The following is a 21,110-nucleotide window of genomic DNA, read 5'->3' on the forward strand; positions in this document are numbered from 1 at the left end:
ACACCGGTGGTTTTACCTCAGGTCCATTTACCATTTCCCACTTAGATTTGTCTTTGCAAGGCCATATGTTGAATCCATATGCATTTTTGAAAGCTTCCACAGAATAATAGTTAGCAAGTACACTTTCAGGCTGGATCCTCTCACTTCTCAAGCATGAGAAAGCATGGTAACAAGGGACACCTATCAACTACCACCTTCTGCAATCACATTCCTTGCATTGATGTCTACTATGTGCTGGTAATCCTTTATCTGCACTTGGAAGACAACCTGTCCTGATGGTGAAGCAAAACACATATTTGCAAACACTACATTTTTTGCAACCTTTTTCCTAATCTTGGGATAGAAAGCACCTTGTATATCTTTTCCTAACTCTTGCTACTTGTTGTAGTTCCTTATCATGAGTTGGCACTTTATCCTTTCCAGCATGCTAAGTATTGGCAATTCCTTAGCTTCTAGAATGTAACTATTGAAGACCTCACAGTTGTTATTCAGCAAAATGTCACATTTGAGAAATTCAGATAAGTAAGCCCTTACCCATGTGTTAGGAGGCATCTTCTCTAGCCATTTGTAGGCGTCCTCATTCAAAGCTTTCATCTTCTCCATATTTTTGGTCCACTGTTGAACTGAAGAAGACCTTCCACATGCCCATAACTATTTTTTCAAGATTTTTCTTTTATACTTCTCATTAAAGTTAGCATATAAATGCCTGACATAGAACCTATGTTCTGAATCAGGAAACACTTGCTTCACTACTGGAATTAGACCCTGCAAAATTAGTTAACATATTTTAGTTAGTAACCCAAACAAAATCAGAATTAATGAGAAAATGAGAGTGTTCATATGTTAGCAATACCTTTTGTTTATCTATCATTATTGTCCATGGGAATGTGTTGTCAATTTGCAGGTCTACCTTCAAAGTTTCCAAAAACCATTTCCATGTAGCAAATGACTCAACCTCAACAACAGCAAAGGCAATAGGGTAAATGCAGTCATTAGGGTCCATACCAACTGCTGTAAGAAGTTGACCACCAAACTTGGTTTTAACATGACACCCATCAAGACAAATTATGGGCCTACACCTAGCAAGAAAACCCCTCTTGCAAGCATCAAGTGACATGTAGCAACTACTAAAGAGGCTACCGTGAAGGTTAAGGTAGAAAGAACTCCCAGGGTTACTCCTCCTTAGTTCATTTCCATAATCCCACAAGGAATTAAACTGTAACACCTCATCTCCATGAATGGCCTTCATGATCAATCTTCTAGCTCTAGCAAGTTTGCTCCTTGATGGTGTAAGGTTCTAGTCCTTTTGTACTGTCCTTCCAAAACTAGTAATGCTCATCTTGCCATTTGCTCTAAATGAATCAATGTACTTTCCAACCAACCATTTTGCAGTACATCTCTTGAGCACCCACTCCTTCTGGCAATTGTGTACCCCATAGTAAATCTTAACCATAAAAGAGTTGGTCCTTCTGTCCAAAGAAGCATAAAGGTTCCACGGACAGCCCTCAGCACAATGTAACACCCTAAAAATTACAACATTTTAAAATAGGAGAAAAAGATTTAATTATGCATTTTGTGAGCATTTAAATTTAGAAAAATAATCACTTTGTTAAAATTAAAATCAAATATAGGTCTACATACATGTATGTGCATACATGTTGCTGCATATTTTATTTGTGATGCTTGGATTTGATTGAAATTTGCAAAAGAATTGAATTTGAGTTTAAATTGGAGTTGAAATATGTTAAGAAAATAGGAAAGGAGTTTTATTTTCCCCTCTCTTTCTCCCTTGATTTTGGCCCGAGCAGCCCAGCTCGGCCTAGCTTCCGTAGGCCTGGCTCCGCTGTTTCCCTCACCGTCGGTCCGGTTTTCCTCGTTGTATGCCATTTCGGCCCATGCCTCCGCCGTGGCCCAGCTCCCCTCTCCCTCTCTGTTTGGCTGACCACCCTACCCCACGCTCTCATCCACTGACACGTCGGGCCCATCGGTCAGCGTCGTCTCCTTCCTCCAGCTCATGTTTGGCATGGACACTGCTCCCGCCACCGAGTCTGCCTCCACCACGCCACGTCCTCGCATGCGCCCCTCACACGTCTCCCCCTAAAATAGCACCCCTATGCACCCGCCACCTCCATCCAGTCATGCCGAAGCTGCCACCCTCACTCCAAGCCACAGCAAAGCCGCAACCCTAAGCTTCACCGCCACTATCGGTTCTACGCAGCCACAGCGCGTCGTCATCGGTCCCCCACCTTGATATTCCATCTAGGTGAGTTCGTTGTCATCTCCTCTTTCTCCCCGTGCCCTTGCTTTGATCTATGGTGGTCCATAGGGCCTAAACCGGTTCATCGGTGAGCTTCCTCACCACCGTTCATGGCAGTCGCTATGTCTGCCTTCTTCTCCGGCAACCGCTCTCTCTCTCCCTCCCATCTAATCTGAGCCTTCCAGATTCACCCGTACCCCTTCGCCTGGCTTATTTTCTAAAGAGCCCCTCGGGTTTTTAATTATAGAACCCACAGTCCAAAGCGCAATCACAGAATTCACCTTCTTCTTTTAAAAGCGTAATTTCTTTCGGATTAGATTCAAAATACGTTTTTATCTATTTACAGTTTTGCCACTAATCTTGTTTTAGCCATAAAATCTTTGTTTTAACCCTGATTTGATCTGTTCAAGTTACGTTAGGTTTGTGATTGAGTAATCTACATGTTCATACTACTGCTAAGCATGTTTTCAACTTTTAAAATTCGAGGTTAGATTTAATCTATTATTTTAATAAAGGAAATCTTGTTTAATTCGTAACTTTTCATTTTAACTCCGATTTTTGTGATCTTCGTGTCTGTGTGTTCGTAGTGAGACGTAGATTCGTTTTACAAACTTTTCATCTTGACTTTACGCTGATTGGTGTACTATTCTAATCTATAGCCTTTATTCGCTTTGCATGATTGCTTCTAGATGCTTATATGTTGCTGTGGTTATCTAGTATAGACAGTGAGTAATTCGTGGGTGATCAAGAGTACTACTTTGACAAGCAGGAATAGAAGGAGCACTTTGTTCAAGGCAAGTATAGCATGGGATCATCCTTGTTTCCTATCAACTTTAATACATTTAATTCATATTTGCATGTGTCACCTTGATAGGGATTCCCTAGAATTGAACTTATACCTTGTCTCCTATGGGATATGCATTGGGTAGCTTTGCTAGTGCTCAATTAAACCATGATCTTGTAACCTGACTAATGGAATATGCAATAAACATTAAAATATGACTTTTTAGCAACTTGGAAATAGGGGGTTGGAGTATTTAGCTACTTTCTAAATGCTTTAGATTCCTCTCCCTAAGGACTTTATCTGTAAGTGATCATCCGGGACTTACAGTACAGCTATGAGGGCTACATGGCTCTGGTTTTAGCTCAGTATCAGGACCTTTTCTAGCTTGTTAGAGGTTACCTTTATTGGCGAGAGAATGGCTTATCGAATTGGGTATAGGACAGCCTCTACTCTTATGTGGTATAGCCATGATGGAATTGTGCAATTCGAAACGGAGGTTCCTATATCTATTTGCCGAGTGAATCTAATGGCCCTAACTTGTTAGACGAACCTTTGAAAGGCTTCATAGTGACCCCTGCCTGCTCACCTTGGAAGTGTTTTGGGAGTAACTAATCCGAGCATATGGGAATCATGACTCACAGTGAAAGTGTACAACCTCTGTAGAGTGTAAAACTAGTATATCAGTCGTGCTCACGGTCACAAGTGGCCTTGGAACATTTACGGAATAGATGATCACTAAGAATTATCTGTTTATGCTATTCATTATTCTCGTTTACATTGATCATGTGTTTTACTTCGGGAATTAAAACAACTTGTTGCTACTCTTATGCTAAAATTATGACAATTAAAAGATGAATGTTGTTAAACCTGTGTCAAGCCTTTTAAGCCTCATGAACCCCATGTTATACTTATAGATGCCTCATGCCAATGAGACCGCTCGCATCAACACCGGAGGCTACTATCCGCCTCGTGGCTTGTATGAGTCCATGGAGCCATGTGAGGAGGAGGAACCCCAAGAGCAAGAAGTTGACTCACCGGCACCTGCACCTATGCCTGAGCCACTCTAGGAAGAGCCCGAAGAAGAAGAATCCAAAGAGGTGGAGGTCGTTGTATTGTCTGATGAGGAGGAGGAGGAGGACATCGTTCAAGAAGATTAGTGGACCCCTACCATAGGATGGACTACAAAGATCCGGTACAAGCCGGGGTGTGAATCCTCCATTTCGCACCGCCGACTTATGGGGATTCTTCAGAACTACTATGCTGATTAGGACGTAGCTGTGGAGTATGTCTGCAAAGAACATACGCACCCTCTGGAGGACACTTATTGGAAGACTAGGGCGTGCATCTCTATCAACAAAAGATGCTCGGCAGTCCACCGAGGGGTATCCCGTGATGGTAGATTGATCGGTGGAGGTGTGCGTGATTAGGAACTAGATGGTGACACAAGGCGCAGAAACAGCGATTTAGACATGTTCGAGCTGTCTGATTGACATAATACCCTACGTCCTATGTCTTTGGTGTGTTGTATTGAGTATGAGATGTATCGATCATTGTAGATGTATGTATCTTGTCCGCTAGGGGACACCTACCTCTCCTTATATACTCTGGAGGGGTAGGGTTATAAGGAAAGTATCCTATTTGGTACTATATAATATCTTGCGGTGCACGCCGAGCAGCGCCGTGCACGCCTTGATCTTATGGGCTGGGCCACCTCTGATGGTGCGGCCCATGTCTTGTCTTGTGGATACCGGGGGCCACACCCCCACAGCTAGTCCCCGAGCCTGACAGTAGGTGACATAGTCACGTCATGCCAGGGACAGAAAGTAGAAGGCCAGCCGAGTAGGCAGCCAGTCCCTGGGTGTAGCCTCGAGATGATAACAAGCACATTCACCGCAAGGTGAAGTGTGCCAACTTAGTCCCTGAGCCTGCTGGAAGATGAAGAATGAATCTTGTAGCAGGGTCAAAGAAAAAGAAGTCTAAAAGCTTTGCCGACATAATCCGACATGCGCGCATCAAGACCCCAGACGTGTTGCCCAAGATCAGCACCTTAATCCAAATAGCATAGAGCAGCTTGATAGCACACCGATGAGACGTAACAAGATCCGACCACCAAGGGAGCACCGGAGAGTCCCCGGCGTCATTGGCGATGTCCGAGCGCTGAAGAACGAGGAGTCCCCAGCGTCGCTAGCGATGTCCAAGCATCAAAGAGTGAGGAGTCCCCAGCGTCACTGGCAATAACCGAGCACTGAGGAGTCCCCGGTGTCACTAGCAATGACTGAGCACCAAGGAGCGAGGAGTCCCTGGCGTCGCTGGCAATGTCCGAGCACCGAGGAGCGAGGAGTCCCCGACGTCGCTGGCGATGACCGAGCATCGAGGAGTCCCCGGTGTCACTGGCGATGACCGAGCACCGAGGAGCAAGGAGTCCCCAGCGATGTCGGAGCACCGAGAAGTGAGGAGTCCCCGGCATCGCTGGCGATGTTCGAGCACCGAGGAGTGAGGAGTCCCCGACATCGCTGGCGATGACCGAGCATCGAGGAGCGAGGAGTCCCTGGCATCACTAGCGATGTTCGAGCACCGAGGAGGGAGGAGTCCCCAGCGTCCTGGCGATGTCCGAGCATCGAGGAGCGAGGAGTTCCCGATGTTGCTGGTGATGACCGAGCACCGAGGCATGAGGAGTCCCCGGCGTCGCTAGTGATGTCCGCAAGGTGAAGTGTGCCCACTTAGTCTTCGAGCATGAAGAATCTGAGTGCCGAGCAGTAACCGATGTATCTGGCGATGAAGCACGAACGACGAACAGTCTGGTCAACTGATCGGCGGCGAAGTGAGCATTGAGTAGAAGCGACCGGTGAACAGTCCGATCAACTGGTCGGCGATGGAGTCCATGGACCAAGCGGTCTGACTAGTTGATCGGTGGTGAAGTCTGAGCACCAGGTGATCCGATCACCTGGACGACGATCCTGCAATATAAATATGTAGAACGGGTAGTACATGATGTACAAATATATAAACTCCAGAGAAAAATCAACAATGGCGATGAAATAGCGTAAGTAGCTCGGCGATTAGTTGGTGTGAAGATGTATTTATATTTAATATAAACCGCCCGGCCAGTTAGTGTGTAGCTGAGTCTCTAGCCCTAGCTAGCCCATAGTCCATAACGTTGAGCGCGGAGCCCGTGCACGTGTAGGAGGAACAGGCGTGACCAAGGAACCACTGCCGACCACCCATAACACAGAGCACGGAGCCCGTAGCACGTGTAGGGAGGAGCCGGAGATAGGGCCGTCTCTAGAGGCGTCCGAGCATCAACATGACCGTTTGAGGGTTTGGAAAATCATTTGGAGAGCAAACATGGAGAAAACAGCTCGGAGAAACATTATGGCGATATACGGAGATTGGAGAATATTTAGAAAAATATTAAAGCGTGACTTAGCTTTAAACAGAACGTCTGGTCAGCGGCGTATGGCGTTATCTGGTCGGCGTTGACAAAATTGTCTGGCCCTTGAGCTTTCCGAACTGTCATCATGGCGGCGGTCGCGGTTGTTACGGCGGGTGGTCGGAGTAAGTAGTCCGAGCGATGTCCTCCTTATATTAGTGGTCGGCGACTTGAGCAGCTCGCTATTGGTGATGGTGTAGGAGCAGTAGGAGCAGCCTTTGCCGCTGCTGGAGTACTCGTCGTCGTCGTTGGCTTGTGTGGTGATCTAACTTGGACTTGTATGAAGTACCGATGCTATGCAAGAAACCATGACATATACATGTATACACACTCCATTGATGCATGGCCATGTATAGCACATATATGCTTCCTTGGTTGCATGGTTCTGTAACATAGTACGGTGGCTCCTTGTTTGCTTGCATGCCCATGAATCATGAGCCAGACTGAATCGTGGATTGTGTGGTAAACAGGCTAAGCATCACGACAGGATCAGATCTGATCAGCAAGGGTCAAGTTGCTTCGTACGCCGCCGCTAACAGACCATGTGTACGCCATGATTTGTCTTGGATTAGGAGAGTCGATAAGAACATATCGCCCTCGTGTCGAAGTCGGGCTTGATCTGGATGCCTTGCTTATCGACGATGTTGCCGAGGATTCGACAAGTGTGTCACGAGCGAGACAAGGTAGTTGCACTTGGGCCTGGTGCTTTGCAAGTTGAAGTGCGCAAGGAGCCGAATCACCACAGATGAAGACGATGAAAGATTCTCGTATGAAATTGATAGTCGATCCCGCAGAGAACGTGATGCTGATCTTGAAGTCCATCTGGTTTGTCATGGATCAGCACGCACCCCCTACCTGGCACGCTAACTGTCGACAAATGATGTTCGGCAGTCCACCGAGGGGTATCCCGCGATGGTAGACTAATCGGTGGAGGTGCGCGTGATCAGGAATAGGATGGTGACATAAGGCGCAGAGACAGCGATTTAGACAAGTTCAGGCCATCTGATCGACGTAATACCCTACGTCCTGTGTCTTTGGTGTATTGTATTGAGTATGAGATGTATCGATCGTTGTAGATGTATGTATCTTGTCCGCTAGGGGACCCCTGCCTCTCCTTATATACTCTAGAGGGGCAGGGTTACATGGAAAGTATCCTATTTGGTACTATACAATATCTTGCGGTGCACGCCTTGATCTTGTGGGCTGGGCCATCTCTGATGGTGCGGCCCATGTCTTGTCTTATGGATACCGAGGGTCATACCCCCACAATCTCCATCAAGGATGAAGAGAAGGAAGGATATCAGTTGGACGCAAGCTATTCGCATCATGCTCGTCGTGCCACCATGGAAGATGGCATAGAAGATGCAGCTACTAAAGCCTACATGGGTCTCCGTGGCCACCGTTTTAAGGATATGAAGGATGACCAATATCAATTCCTTCCTCACCAACACCCTGAATTGGAGTGGGCAATGATGGGCCCTTAGGGCATGGATCCAACTACCCAAGTGCTGGTACACTTTGGTTGTGAGATAGTAGGGAAGATTCGGCGACTGGAAGATTAGTTGAAGGCACAACAGGAGACTCTTAAGAGGTACCAACAAGTGATATATGAGCAAAGAGTGAGCCTCAGCCTACCAAGGATTTATGAGAAGCTTCCCCATAAACCTCTCCCATAGGTGATGGAGTTCCTTTCTTTGTAATAAGACGTTAGTAGCACTGGTCAGGTTGAGTCAAGTCGAGTCTAGTAGTGTGGTGTGAACTTTGGTGTGCCTAGTTGATTTATTATTATGTTTATGAGTGAGTTGGATTTTTGTAATGAGTGCTGGAATTTTGTAGGCTTGTTCGCAAGTTCCATAGTTAAGAATATTAAAGTTTGAGTCAATAAATAAATAGTTAGGTTTGATACATCTTGTTCACTTGGATCTATTTTTTAGAGCAGTCTGCCCTTATCTCAAAGCCAATCTAAATCTACTTGACCAAAAATTATGAAATTTTTATGGGAATAACTAAACTTAAGTATCTTTCTAATGCCTCTAGAATCACCCCTATACCTAATCTGGTTTGAGAGATATAGCTGTTTTAAGTTAAAGTTTCTGCACGGTCTGGACTCTAAAATAGTTTCGGTTGTATCCTGTTTTTGAGTAACCTAACGACAGAATCTGGGAAGTGGTTTGAATAAAAGTTGTAGATAATTTCTTAAGATTTCGAACCATGTAAAGCATGTCTATTTTGGATGTCTGGAACTTGAGATATGATTGTTTTACCGAGCTACTAATGTTGGAACTCGTCTAGAAAAATTTTAGAATATATTCTATATCTATATAAGTGTCTATAACATGGAAATCTCTAAATTTTGAATATTTGTGTTGGATATCAGATGTCTAGAAGATAAAGAGGCTGAGGTCATGGAGGTGTTCCCCCACATCCACCACCACCACCACCACCTACTATTGAGTAGCTTCTGGCAGTGCAGACACAGCTTATGCAAGCTCTGGTGCAGAATCAGCAGAATCAACCAATTGGTGGAGCACCCTGGTGTTTTCTCATGCCACTAATCCACTAGAAGCAGATGATTGGCTTCATGCAGTGAAAAACCAACTCAACATAGCGTAGTGCGACGACTAGCAGAAGGTGTTGTACGTGTCAGGACAAATCCAGGGAGAAGCTCAAGACTGGTGGGAGGCATTTGAGTATGGACGTCCCGCTAATGCTCCTCCTGTCACCTAGCAAGAATTTGGAGAGAACTTTAGATTTTACCACATACCTGAAGGATTGATAGAGCTCAAGCAGGAGGAATTCAGAGCTCTAAAACAGGGATCTTTGTCTATAGCTGAGTATCGTGATAAATTTGCTCAGTTGTCACGTTACGCTCCGAATAAGGTGGCTGATGATGCTGATAAGCAATGCCGCTTTTTCAAGGGACTGTATGACGATCTACAACTCTAGCTTATGTCCAATACATACCCCAATTTCTAGACACTAGTTAATCGCGCAATTGTTATTGACAATAAGCGCAAAGAGATGAAGGCTAAGAAGAGGAGGCTTCAGGGATAGGCCTCTGGGAGTAATACCCGTCTATGCACCAACCCTCAGCAAGGCTTCCAACAGAGGTACCAGGAACCACCCAATTAGTTGAATCGTGGTCAGTACCCTCAGCGCAACCCCAATCAGTAGCCTCCACCGTACCAATAGCAGAATGGCAATCAACATCCCCAACAGCAGAGTGGCCAGTAGACACCATGCCAGGGAACGCCTAACAACATTCCCATAAAGACCAGTGCACCTAGCACCCCCAATGTATGCTATCATTGTGGAGAAGTTGGGCATTATGCTAACCATTGCCCCAGGAAGCAGAATCAGTTAACACCCCAGAGTCAGCACAGTAATCTGAAAGGAACGCCTCAGAAGCCAGCACCCAACACAGGAAAGGTGAATCATGTGTCTATAGAGATGGCGCTTACGGAACCATAAGTCATGCTCGGTACATTCGATGTCAATTCTACTCCTGCCACTATTCTTTTTTATTCTGGAACTTCACATTCTTTGATATCACAAGCATTTGTTAGAACGCATAGCATACCCTTATGTGCCATGAAAGATCCCATATTAGTAAACTCACCAGAAGGTAGCATGCAAGCTTCTTATCGTTGTCTTCCGACTAGTCTATCCTTAAGGGGGGTAGAATTCAAAGTGAGCCCCATTGTGTTGAGAACATCTGGCATTGCTGTGATTCTAGGTATGGATTGGATGAAGCAAAACCGGGCAGTGATTCAGTGTCAGGAGAAGGTAGTTGTTGTGACCACACCGAATGGGGATAGAATCAGGGTCGATGTTGTAGTGCAAGCACAACCGACAGCCATAGTAAACCAGCTTGATGATCATGTCAACAAGGAGGACCCAGTAGTGGATGAGTTTCTAGATGTGTTTCTCGATGACTTGCTAGGTATGCCACCTGACCATGACATTGAGTTTATTAATGAATTATTACCTGGAACTGCACCTATAGCTAAGCGTCCATATAGAATGGGGATTAATGAATTAGAGGAAATTAAGAAACAAATAAAGGAGTTACAGGAGAAAGGTTTCATGTGTCCTAGTTTGTCACCTTGGGGAGCACCAGTTATTTTTGTTGACAAGAAGGATGGTACCCAGAGAATGTGTGTTGATTATTGGTCACTAAATGAGGTTAATATCAAGAAAAAGTACCCGCTACCAAGAATTGATGACTTGTTTGATCAGTTGAGAGGTGCTTGTGTTTTCTCTAAGATTGATCTTCGTTCTGGTTTTCATCAGTTGAAGATTCATGCAACTGACATACCCAAGACAGCTTTTACTATGAGGTATGGATTTTATGAGTACACCATTATGTCCTTTGGTTTGACCAATGCTCCTGGCTACTTTATGTACTTGATGAATAAGGTGTTCATGGAGTTTTCGAATAAGTTTGTAGTGGTATTTATCGATGATATATTGGTATTCTCCAAAACGGAAGAAGAGCACACTGAACATCTAAGGTTGGTCTTATAGAAGCTCAAGGAACACAAGTTGTATGCTAAGCGCAGCAAGTGTGAGTTTTGGTTGAAGGAAGTTTCTTTCCTAGGCCATGTTGTCTCTAATGGTGGAATAGTAGTAGATTCAAGCAAGGTGAGAGATGTGTTGAATTGAAAACCACCAACCAATGTGGGAGAGAATCGTAGTTTCTTAGGATTGGCTAGATATTACAGAAGGTTCATAGAGGGATTTTCTAAACTTACCAAGCCTATGACAACTCTATTGGAGAAGAATGCTAAGTTTGTGTGGTCTGAAAAGTGCTAGGCTAACTTTGAAGAATTGAAGAAGAGGTTGACTAGTGCCCTAGTATTGGTTTTGCCAAATTTGAGCAAGAACTTTTCTATCTATTATGATGCATCTCGTCAAGGTCTTGGATGTGTTCTTATGCAGGAAGGAAGAGTAGTGGCCTATGCATCTCGACATTTGAGAAAAGCATGAGCTCAACTATCATACTCATGATTTGGAGTTAGCAGCAGTGGTTCATGCTCTGAAAATATGGAGGCACTATCTTATCGTACATAAGAGTGATACATACACTGATCACAAGAGTTTGAAGTACATATTCACCCAAATAGATTTGAACTTGAGGCAGCATCGATGGTTAGAGTTGATTAAAGATTATGATCTGGAGGTACACTATCATCCTAGAAAGGCAAATGTTGTTGCCGATGCTCTTAGCAGGAAAAGTTACACCAAGGAGGTGCAAGTGGCAGCTATGTCAAGTGAGTTGTGTGCTGAATTTGAGCAACTAAACTTGGGCTTTGTCACTAATGCAGTAGAGTTGGTGATAGAACCCACACTGGAGCAAGAAATACGTAAGGGCCAGTTATAGGATGCGAAGTTGAAAGAGATAGCGGAGAACATAGTGATAAGCAAGGCACCAAGTTTCCATATGGATGATAATGGAACTCTATGGTTTGGGAAAAGACTATGTGTGGCTAAGATTAAGACTATACGAGATGCAATTCTGCGTGAGACACATGAGTCTGCTTACTCTATTTATCCTAGGAGTACCAAGATGTACTTGGATCTAAAAGAGAAGTATTGGTGGTACGGACTGAAGAGAGATGTTGCTGAGTATGTTGCTATATGTTATACATATCAAAGAGTCAAAGAAAAACATCAAAGACCTGCAGGATTGCTACAACCAATGAAGATAGCTGAGTGGAAGTGGGAGGAAGTTGGTATGGATTTTATTGTGGGGTTACCACGCACTCAGAGAGGTTATGATTCAATTTGGGTGATAGTGGATCGGTTAACTAAAGTTGCTCACTTCTTACCGGTCAAGACTACCTATACTAGACCCTAATTGGCTGCATTATATATGGAAAGAATAGTATGTCTGCATGGTGTTCCAAAGAAGATCATGTCTGACAGAGGTACTCAATTTATGTCACACTTTTGGCAAATAGTACATACCTCATTGGGAACAAAGTTGAATTTTAGTATGGCATATCATTCTTAGACAGATGGACAAACTGAGAGAACTAATTATATTTTAGAGGACATGTTGAGAGCTCGTGCATTGCAGTACGGTACAAGTTGGGACAAGAGTTTGCCTTATGCAGAGTTTTCATATAACAACAGTTATCAGAAGAGTCTCAAGATGGCACCTTTCGAGGCTTTGTATGGTCGAAAGTGTAGAACCCCGTTGTTTTGGAATCAAATGGGAGAAACTCAAGTGTTCAGACCAGATGTTTTAAAAGACGTAGAAGAGCAAGTAAGGATGATTAGGGATAACTTGAGAGTGGCATCATCTCGACAGAAGAGTTATGCTGACACTCGAAGAATAGAATTGGTTTTCAAAATAGGGGATTATGTTTACCTAAAAGTGTCAACGATGCGAATTGTGAGAAGGTTTAACACGAAAGGAAAGTTAGCACCAAGGTATATTGGACCTTTCAAGATTCTAGAGAGACGTGGAGAAGTAGCTTATCAGTTGGAATTGCCTGAGAGCTTGTCAGGTGTACACGATGTGTTTCATGTGTCTCAATTAAAGAAGTGTTTGCGTGTACCAGAGGAGTAGATGACATTAGAAGAACTTACAGTTAAGGAAGATCTTACATATGAGGAATTTCCAGTAAAGATTTTAGAGACAGCAGAAAGGGTTACAAGGAGCTGAGTTATAAAGATGTGTAAGGTTCAGTGGAATCAGTATACAGAAGATGAGGCTACTTGAGAAAGAGAAGATGATTTGAGGAAAACATACCCGCAGCTTTTTGAGTGAGCATCGTCTGAATCTCGAGGACGAGATTCATCTTAAGGGGAGTAGAATTGTAACACCCTAAAAATTGCAACATTTTAAAATAGGAGAAAATGATTTAATTATGCATTTTGTGAGCATTTAAATTTAGAAAAATAATAACTTTGTTAAAATTAAAATCAAATATAGGTCTACATACATATATGTGCCTACATGTTGCTGTATATTTTATTTGTGATGCTTGGGTTTAATTGAAATTTGCAAAAGAATTGAATTTGAGTTTAAATTGGAGTTGAAATATGTTAAGAAAATAGGAAAGGAGTTTTATTTTCCCCTATCTTCCTCCCTTGATTTTGTCCCGAGCAGCCCAGCTCGGCCTAGCTTCCGCAGGCCTAGCTCCGCTCTTTCCCTCACCGCCGGTCTGGTTTTCCTCATCGCAGGTTGTTTCGGCACATGCCTCCGCTGCGGCCTAGCTCCCCTCTCCCTCTTTGTTTGGCTGACCGCCCTACCTTGTGTTGTCATCTGCTGACACACGAGGCCCACCGGTCGGCATCGTCTCCTTCCTCCAACTCGTGTCCGGCATGGACACTGCTCCCACCACTGAGTCCGCCTCCGCCACACCACGTCCTAGTGTGCGCCCCACGCAAGGATCCCCCTTAAATAGCGCCCCTATGCACCCGCCACCTCCATCCAGTCACGTCGAAGCCACCACCCTTGCTCTGAGCCACAACCCTAAGCTTCACCGCCGCCATCGGTTCTGCGTAGCCGCCGTGCGTCGTCGTCGGTACCCCGCCTTGGTATTCCATCAAGGTGAGTTTGTCGTCATCTCCTCTTTCTCCCCGTGCCCTCGCTTTGCTCTGTGGTGGTCCATAGGGACTAAACCAGTTCACCGGCGAGCTTCCTCGCCGCTGTTCATGGTAGCTGCCACATCTGCCTTCTTCTCCGATGACCGCGCTCTCTCTCTCTGTGTCCCGTCTAATCTGAGGCGTCCAGATTCAATCCAACGGTCCAGATTCACCCGTACCCCTTCGCCTGGCTTATTTCCTAAAGAGCCCCTTGGGTTTTTAATTATAGAACCCACAGTCCAAAGCGCAATCACAGAATTCGCCTTCTTCTTTTAAAAGCGTAATTTCTTTCGGATTAGATTCAAAATACGTTTTCATCTATTTATAGTTTTGCCACTAATCTTGTTTTAGCCATAAAATCTTCGTTTTAACCCCGATTTAATCCGTTCAAGTTGTGTTAGGTTCGTGATTGAGTAATCTACATGTTCATACTACTGTTAAGCATGTTTTCAACTTTTAAAATTCAAGGTTAGATTTAATCTATTATTTTAATAAAGGAAATCTTGTTTAATTCATATTTTTTTGTTTTAACTCCGATTTTCATGATCTTCACGTATGTGTGTTCGTAGTGAGACGTAGATTCGTTTTACAAACTTTTCATCTTGACTTTATGCTGATTGGTCTACTGTTCTAATCTATGGCCTTTGTTCGCTTTGCATGATAGCTTCTGGATGCTTGTATGTTGTTGTGGTTATCGAGTATAGACGGTGAGCAATTCGTGGGTGATCAAGAGTACTACTTTGACGAGTAGGAACAGTAGGAGCACTTTGTTTAAGGCAAGTATAGCATGGGATCATCCTTGTTTCCTATCAACTTTAATATATTTAATTCAGATTTGCATGTGTCACCTTGATAGGGATTCCCTAGAATTGAACTTATACCTTGTCTCCTATGGGATATGCATTGGGTAGCTTTGCATGTGCTCAATTAAACCATGATCTTGTAACTTGACTAAGGGAATATGCAATTAATATTAAAATATGACTTTTTAGCAACTTGGAAATAGGGGGCTGGAGTATTTAGCTGCTTTCTAAATGCTTTAGATTCCTCTCCCTAAGGACTTATCTGTAAGTGATTATTCGGGACTTACAATACAGCTGTGAGGGCTACATGGCTCTGGCTTTAGCTCAGCATGAGGACCTTTTCTAGCTTGTTAGAGGTTACCTTTATTGGCGTAAGAATGGCTTGCCGAATCGGATATAGGACAGCATCTACTCTTATGTGTATAGCCGTGATGGAATTATGCCATTCAACAGGGGGTTCCTATATCTGTTTGCTGAGTGAATCTAATGGCCCTAACTTATTAGATGAACCTTTGAAAGGCTTCATAGTGACCCCTGCCTCCTCACCTTGGAAGTGTTTTGGGAGTAATTAACCTAGGCATATGGGAATCATGACTCATAGTGAAAGTGTATAACCTCTGTAGAGTGTAAAACTGGTATATCAGCCGTGCTCATGGTCACAAGCGGCCTTAGAACATTTATGGAATAGATGATCACTAAGAATTATCCGTTTATGCTATTCATTATTTTTGTTTACATTGATCATGTGTTTTACTTCAGGAATTAAAACAACTTGTTGCTACTCTTATGCTAAAATTGTGACAATTAAAAGCTGAATGTTGTTAAACCTGTGTCAAGCCTTTTGTGCCTCATGAACCCCATGTTACACTTGTTGAGTATGGCACATACTTATGCTTGTTTAGTTTCATTATTTGGATAAAAATCCCAGATGGGTAACAGATGGCTATGGTAATGATGACTTTCCTGAGGATTACTAGACTTGTGGTCAACTAGTTGATGTCCCTGTGATATGGAGCTTCCACGAGAGATTTTTTTCTTTATACTTCTGCTACATTTATGTGAAGACTCTGTCCTATTATACGTGATGTAATAAACACTTGTGATGTTACTATTTATAATTTGTCGACTTATGTGTGTGACTGATCTCTGGGCACACATAAGATTATGCATCCCATTTTATCCTTAAAATCGGGTGTGACACACAATGAACCTTTAACCTTGCCTTCTTATTCCTTGGCATCTTAATTTTAACTCTATTCCTAACACTATACTCAGTGATGGCATCTCTAAGCTTCTGGACATCTGCAAACACTAAGCCAACCTAAAAGGCTGGATTTTGCATATCCTCCTCACTGAAAGATGAAAACCTCAGTCTCACATCACCTTCCCCATCTAATTCTGGAAGGTCCAAACCTTCATCAACTGTATCCTCTTCATCACTTCCCTGTACAGGTCTAGATATCTCCAGTGTCTTTAGTTTGCTGCCTTTGGCTTTCTTGTGGTCTTTAACTTGTACATGAGAAGTTACAAGGTCATCAAACAAATCTGCATCTCCCTCTTCTATCTCATTATCACTGTCCCACAGCACATCATCTTCACTATCAACAGCTTGATCCACCCTTATGTTATCCAAATTTATGTAGAAAACAGGCAACTTTTCTTTAGGATTCTTCTCCACATTCTGCACTTTGCTTCGGTTGATGACCTTTGGCAATTCAGTCACTGAATTTGCAACAACATCATACCAATCAACTTCCCTAAACATATCCACATGAACAAAATATACTATTAGATTTTTGACATCCTCTGCACATGTTGCCATTACATTGGTGTCAGTATCTGAAACTATGAGACGAAGACCATTTGCTAATGTCTTCCCTGGTGGCAGCCAATGTACCTTCAAGTCTTCATTGCTCTGGTAGCCTAGCAGTTGTGCAAAGTTCAGAAACCACAAAGGAGAGAATGTATCTTCCTCTACACGATCAAACCAAGACACCCTTTCATCGATGTATGATTTAAGATGCCCCGAACCAACGAAAAGACCACCATGGTGAATCTCAATTGTGAATTTGTCTCTACAACCACCTACAGCTTGAACAAGAAATAGACCAAATAAGGTGCCCTACAGTGAAGAACAAAAATGACGAAACCCTAAACTTTTGTTCCAAATCGATGACCAGACATGGCAAAGTCTTGCCTTTCTACCTCATGTGCAACATCTTAGCCTACCAAATCCAACGATTCGATGAGAGGAGGCACCGATCACTCACCGTACACAAAGGGAGGTGCCCCTTTCGGCCACAACATTGCCACCATCCTTTGACCTTGCGACAGAAGATGGCTCCAGTGTGATTGTTTCCTTCCGACGTCTCCTGCTCCTAGCATGAACAGCCCCAACTCGCCACCGATCCTCCAGCCGTAGCCCCTCGATGCCCTCACCGCCCTCCACCGAGGAGCACAAATAGACAGGAACGGACGGAGAATAGTTTGGGGAGGGGGCTAATTACAATACGAGATGACAGTGTCCACGGAGTCAACAGCGGATTGGGCCTAAATGACATAAAAACATAGATTATGCACTTAAGTAGTTGTTTTGAGAGTTCATGGACTGGCTTGACACACCCCCAACACTACTGGACTCGCATGCCGAGGGCCTCTGGCCCTCGGCAAAGGACCAGAAACCCTTGGCAAAGGCTTTGCTGAGGGCCGCCCTCGGCAAAGACCCCTCGGGGAATTTTTAGACGGCGAAGGGGTCTTTGCCGAGGGCCCTTTATCGGGCACTCGGCAAAGCCTTTGCCGAGGGCCAGGATAGCCCTCGGCAAAGAAAAGAAGCCGTCACGCGCCGGCGCCGTTGGCGGTTTCTTTGCCGAGGGCCGACCCTAGGCAAAGAAATAGTTTTATTTTTTGAATTTTTGTTGCCGAGGGCCGGCCCTCGGCAAAGAATTTTTTTTAAATCTTTGCCGAGGGCCTCCTCCCTGGCCCTCGGCAAAGAAATTTTCAGGATTTTTCCAAAAAAACCTTTGCCGAGGGCTATTGCAAGAGCCCTCGGCAAAGAAATAGTTTTTTTTTGAATTTTTTTTTAAAAACCTTTGCCGAGGGCCTGCTCCCTGGCCCTCGGCAAAGAAATTTTCAGGATTTTTTTAAAAAATCTTTGCCAAGGGCTATTGCTAGGGCCCTCGGCAAAGGACCCTTCTTTGCCGAGGGCCTTGGTCATTGCCCTAGGCAAAGAGACATAAATTTATTTTTTTTTTGTTTTTTGCATTCCATCGACACAAGCATTTCATATATATACATATATATATCACACAGAACCCATTTTCTCACAATATATCACAACCATAATTGTGAACCACAAATCACAATATATTACAACGACAAGTCACATGTTCATCATCATTCACATGTTTATTATGACAAGTTACTGAAATCCAAGCACAAGTCACAACCATAAATCACAAATCACGCTAAAGTCCAACCACATCACCTAGCACGAGTCCTCATCAAGCTAGCCTATGAGATGATGGTGAAGGAAAAGCAGGATCACCCGGTGACGCACTAGCGGGTTGATTGGAACCCGCGGACGGAAGCTGCACAAAGGAGCAGAGATTGCATGTGTGAGTAATCCGGGAAAACAGTTTTGGAACTTAGAGATTGCATTTAGTAATCTAGGAATACAAAAAGATTAGACTCAATTAAAAATTTCGGCAGCACCTCCCCTGCACGGGGAGGTTTCCAAAACCTGCAAGAAACGACGGCACGAACGCCGACATCCACAACGGCACGAACGCCGACATCCACAATGGCACGAACGCCGACATCCACAACGGCACGAACGCCGACATACATGCAAAGCACAAGCGAAAAGTGAACTTTCATACTTACAGGAGTAGCTGCAGGAGTAGGAGGTGGAGGAGCTGAAAACTACACAGGTACACCCGATGCTTGCCCAAGACTTTGCATGATCACCATCATCTCCGCCATCTGCTTCTGCGCGGCCTCGAACGTGACCTTCTGGGCCTACAGCTGTGCAATCAGCTCCACATTCTGCTCTTGACTTTGCCTTCTTGTTTCTTGCAGCTCGGCCTGCAATATTTCACTCCAATGTATCAATAATGCAAATCTAATTTAGGTGTGTAAATATCTACGTACGATGAGTAAAGCAGGAATTACCTGGAGTGCTTGGACCTACTGCAGTGCTGGAGAAGGCCGTGGATGTATGGGCTGGCTGAAGCTCGTGCTCCGTGCTCGGATAGCGTCGAGGGAGGGAACAGTGGTGGAGTCGATGGCGCCGTCTGCAATCCACAGCCGCCCATGCTTCTTGCCTCCTTCGAGCCTCATGATCGCCTCTGCATCAATGGGCTCAGTGCGCATATTGTAATCTTCTCCATAGATCGCCCTTACCGTTGACGTGTACTCTTGGACTTTAGTGTACACGTTCGGGTCGGAGTACGCCTGGGGCGGGGCAGCCGGGTCGAAGGAGACAGAGGACGACGCCCTGCCCATGTGGGACATAGCCCACGTAGAGAACTCCGAGACCTCCTCGCCCGGGTGCGCAGCCTCCTGCGAGAAAGATGGGAAGATGGTGACAAATCAAGCAGAATTGAGCGTCAAAATAAATGAAAGAAATCACTTACGTATGCTTGTTTGTATCCGGGGAGGCTACGACTGCCTTGATGGTGAGTTGGACCTTGCCTCATCAGACGCTGTTCCCACTGCCTCTCGTGCGTGTCGACAAAGTCCTGTGATAACCACTTGTCCACGATCATGGCCCAACACTCGGGATACGATCGGCACCACCAGGGAATCACCTACAAGTCATCAAGTATTTGACATATCAGAAGATGAAATTGAACCTACTTAATATCAAAACGAATCATTATGAATGTTATTCGCCTACCTCAAGGTACTGGTCCTGGGTCAGCGTAATCCGTCTTGCTTGAGGCTTGGGGAGGGACTGCCTAAGTACCGACCTGTAGTAGTCTATGTGGGCCTGGACGCGCCCATGGTGGTGCATCTCGGTGACGTACTTCCTACAAGCTGCGACAGCCGCCCGATCCGCCTGGGCCTCAAGTCCTTCTTCGGCCTTGAAATATTTTTGCATACAAAACCGATGTATCCATTCATTATTTCAATAAAAGATTTAACCAATGAATGCGATGTATTAAGCAATGTTGTGCGAGAGAGACTTACCCAAAACTCCACCAATACTCGCTCCTGCTTGTTGCGGTAAGTGTCATCCGTGACTAGCGCGTACCTGTCCCAGTTGGAGGCCGGCTCCCGCACCACCGGCTCTTCGAACAGTTGCACAATGCCGGGGTACCATTTCCTGCACAAAACACCAAGAATGCTCGCGGGGGTGCGTGCTGGAGTACCCGACAAAACCAACTAGGCCCTGCACAAGTGATTAAGAAAATTTATCAGTTTCTCTTAAGATTTCCAACATATCTTATGAAGTAGTTGTGATAACATCCATAGTTACTTACCTCTTTGCCATAGGCCGAATCACTAAGCGGTTGTGAGGAAGCGGAACCAGAGGGAGGCTCGTGGGACCTTGCTCATAGAGAGTCCAGGTAGCGGTACCCTCTCCCTCGCCCTCGAGCGCCTCGCCTCCCTCGCCCTCGAGCACCTCGCCTCCCTTGCCCTCGAGCGCCTCGTCTCCCTCGCCCGTCTGCTGACCCCTCTCATCCTCCGACGAGGACGAGGCCATGGCCGTCACGTGCTCCTCCTTCAGCACCTCATCACGTGTCGAGGGAGGAGACCGCTGCCTCCTGCGGCGGCTGCCCCTGGTCCTCCTCTCGTCACCTCCTGCGGACGCTACCCCGGACGACGACCCCTCACCTTGAAGGAGAGGGCGGTCTCTCCCGTAAACCGAGGGCGTGTCACGGCGTGGACGTCTGCTCGCCATCTTTGTCCAATCACCTGCAATCACAAAGAATGAACAAGACTAATTAGTACATATATTAGAAATAGATTCAAAATATATAAACAAAACACAAATTAAAAACCATAGTATTACATGTATTAGGAATAATCTTCATGATTGGGATCATAGGTCTCATCATCACTGTCAAAATTGTCCAAATGGGCAACACTATCCGAAGGTTCTATGTTGTAATCGTCGTCATTGCCTAGAAGTAATCGCTCAAGCATTGCTATGTCCTTGGCATTTACCACCACATCTCCATCGACCTCGTCATCAACCGTTTCATTGTCTACTTCCATTTCGATTGCTTCGGG

The 21,110-nt window shown here is 44.8% G+C and overlaps 1 pseudogene; it reads right to left on the reverse strand.

Moving 5' to 3' along the window:
- Positions 1–651: 651 nt before the first annotated feature.
- Positions 652–20,580, reverse strand: LOC136454121 (uncharacterized; annotated as a pseudogene).
- Positions 20,581–21,110: the final 530 nt, after the last annotated feature.

The sequence above is a fragment of the Miscanthus floridulus genome, chromosome 1, assembly GCF_019320115.1.
Source record: "Miscanthus floridulus cultivar M001 chromosome 1, ASM1932011v1, whole genome shotgun sequence".
Lineage (NCBI taxonomy): Eukaryota > Viridiplantae > Streptophyta > Magnoliopsida > Poales > Poaceae > Miscanthus > Miscanthus floridulus.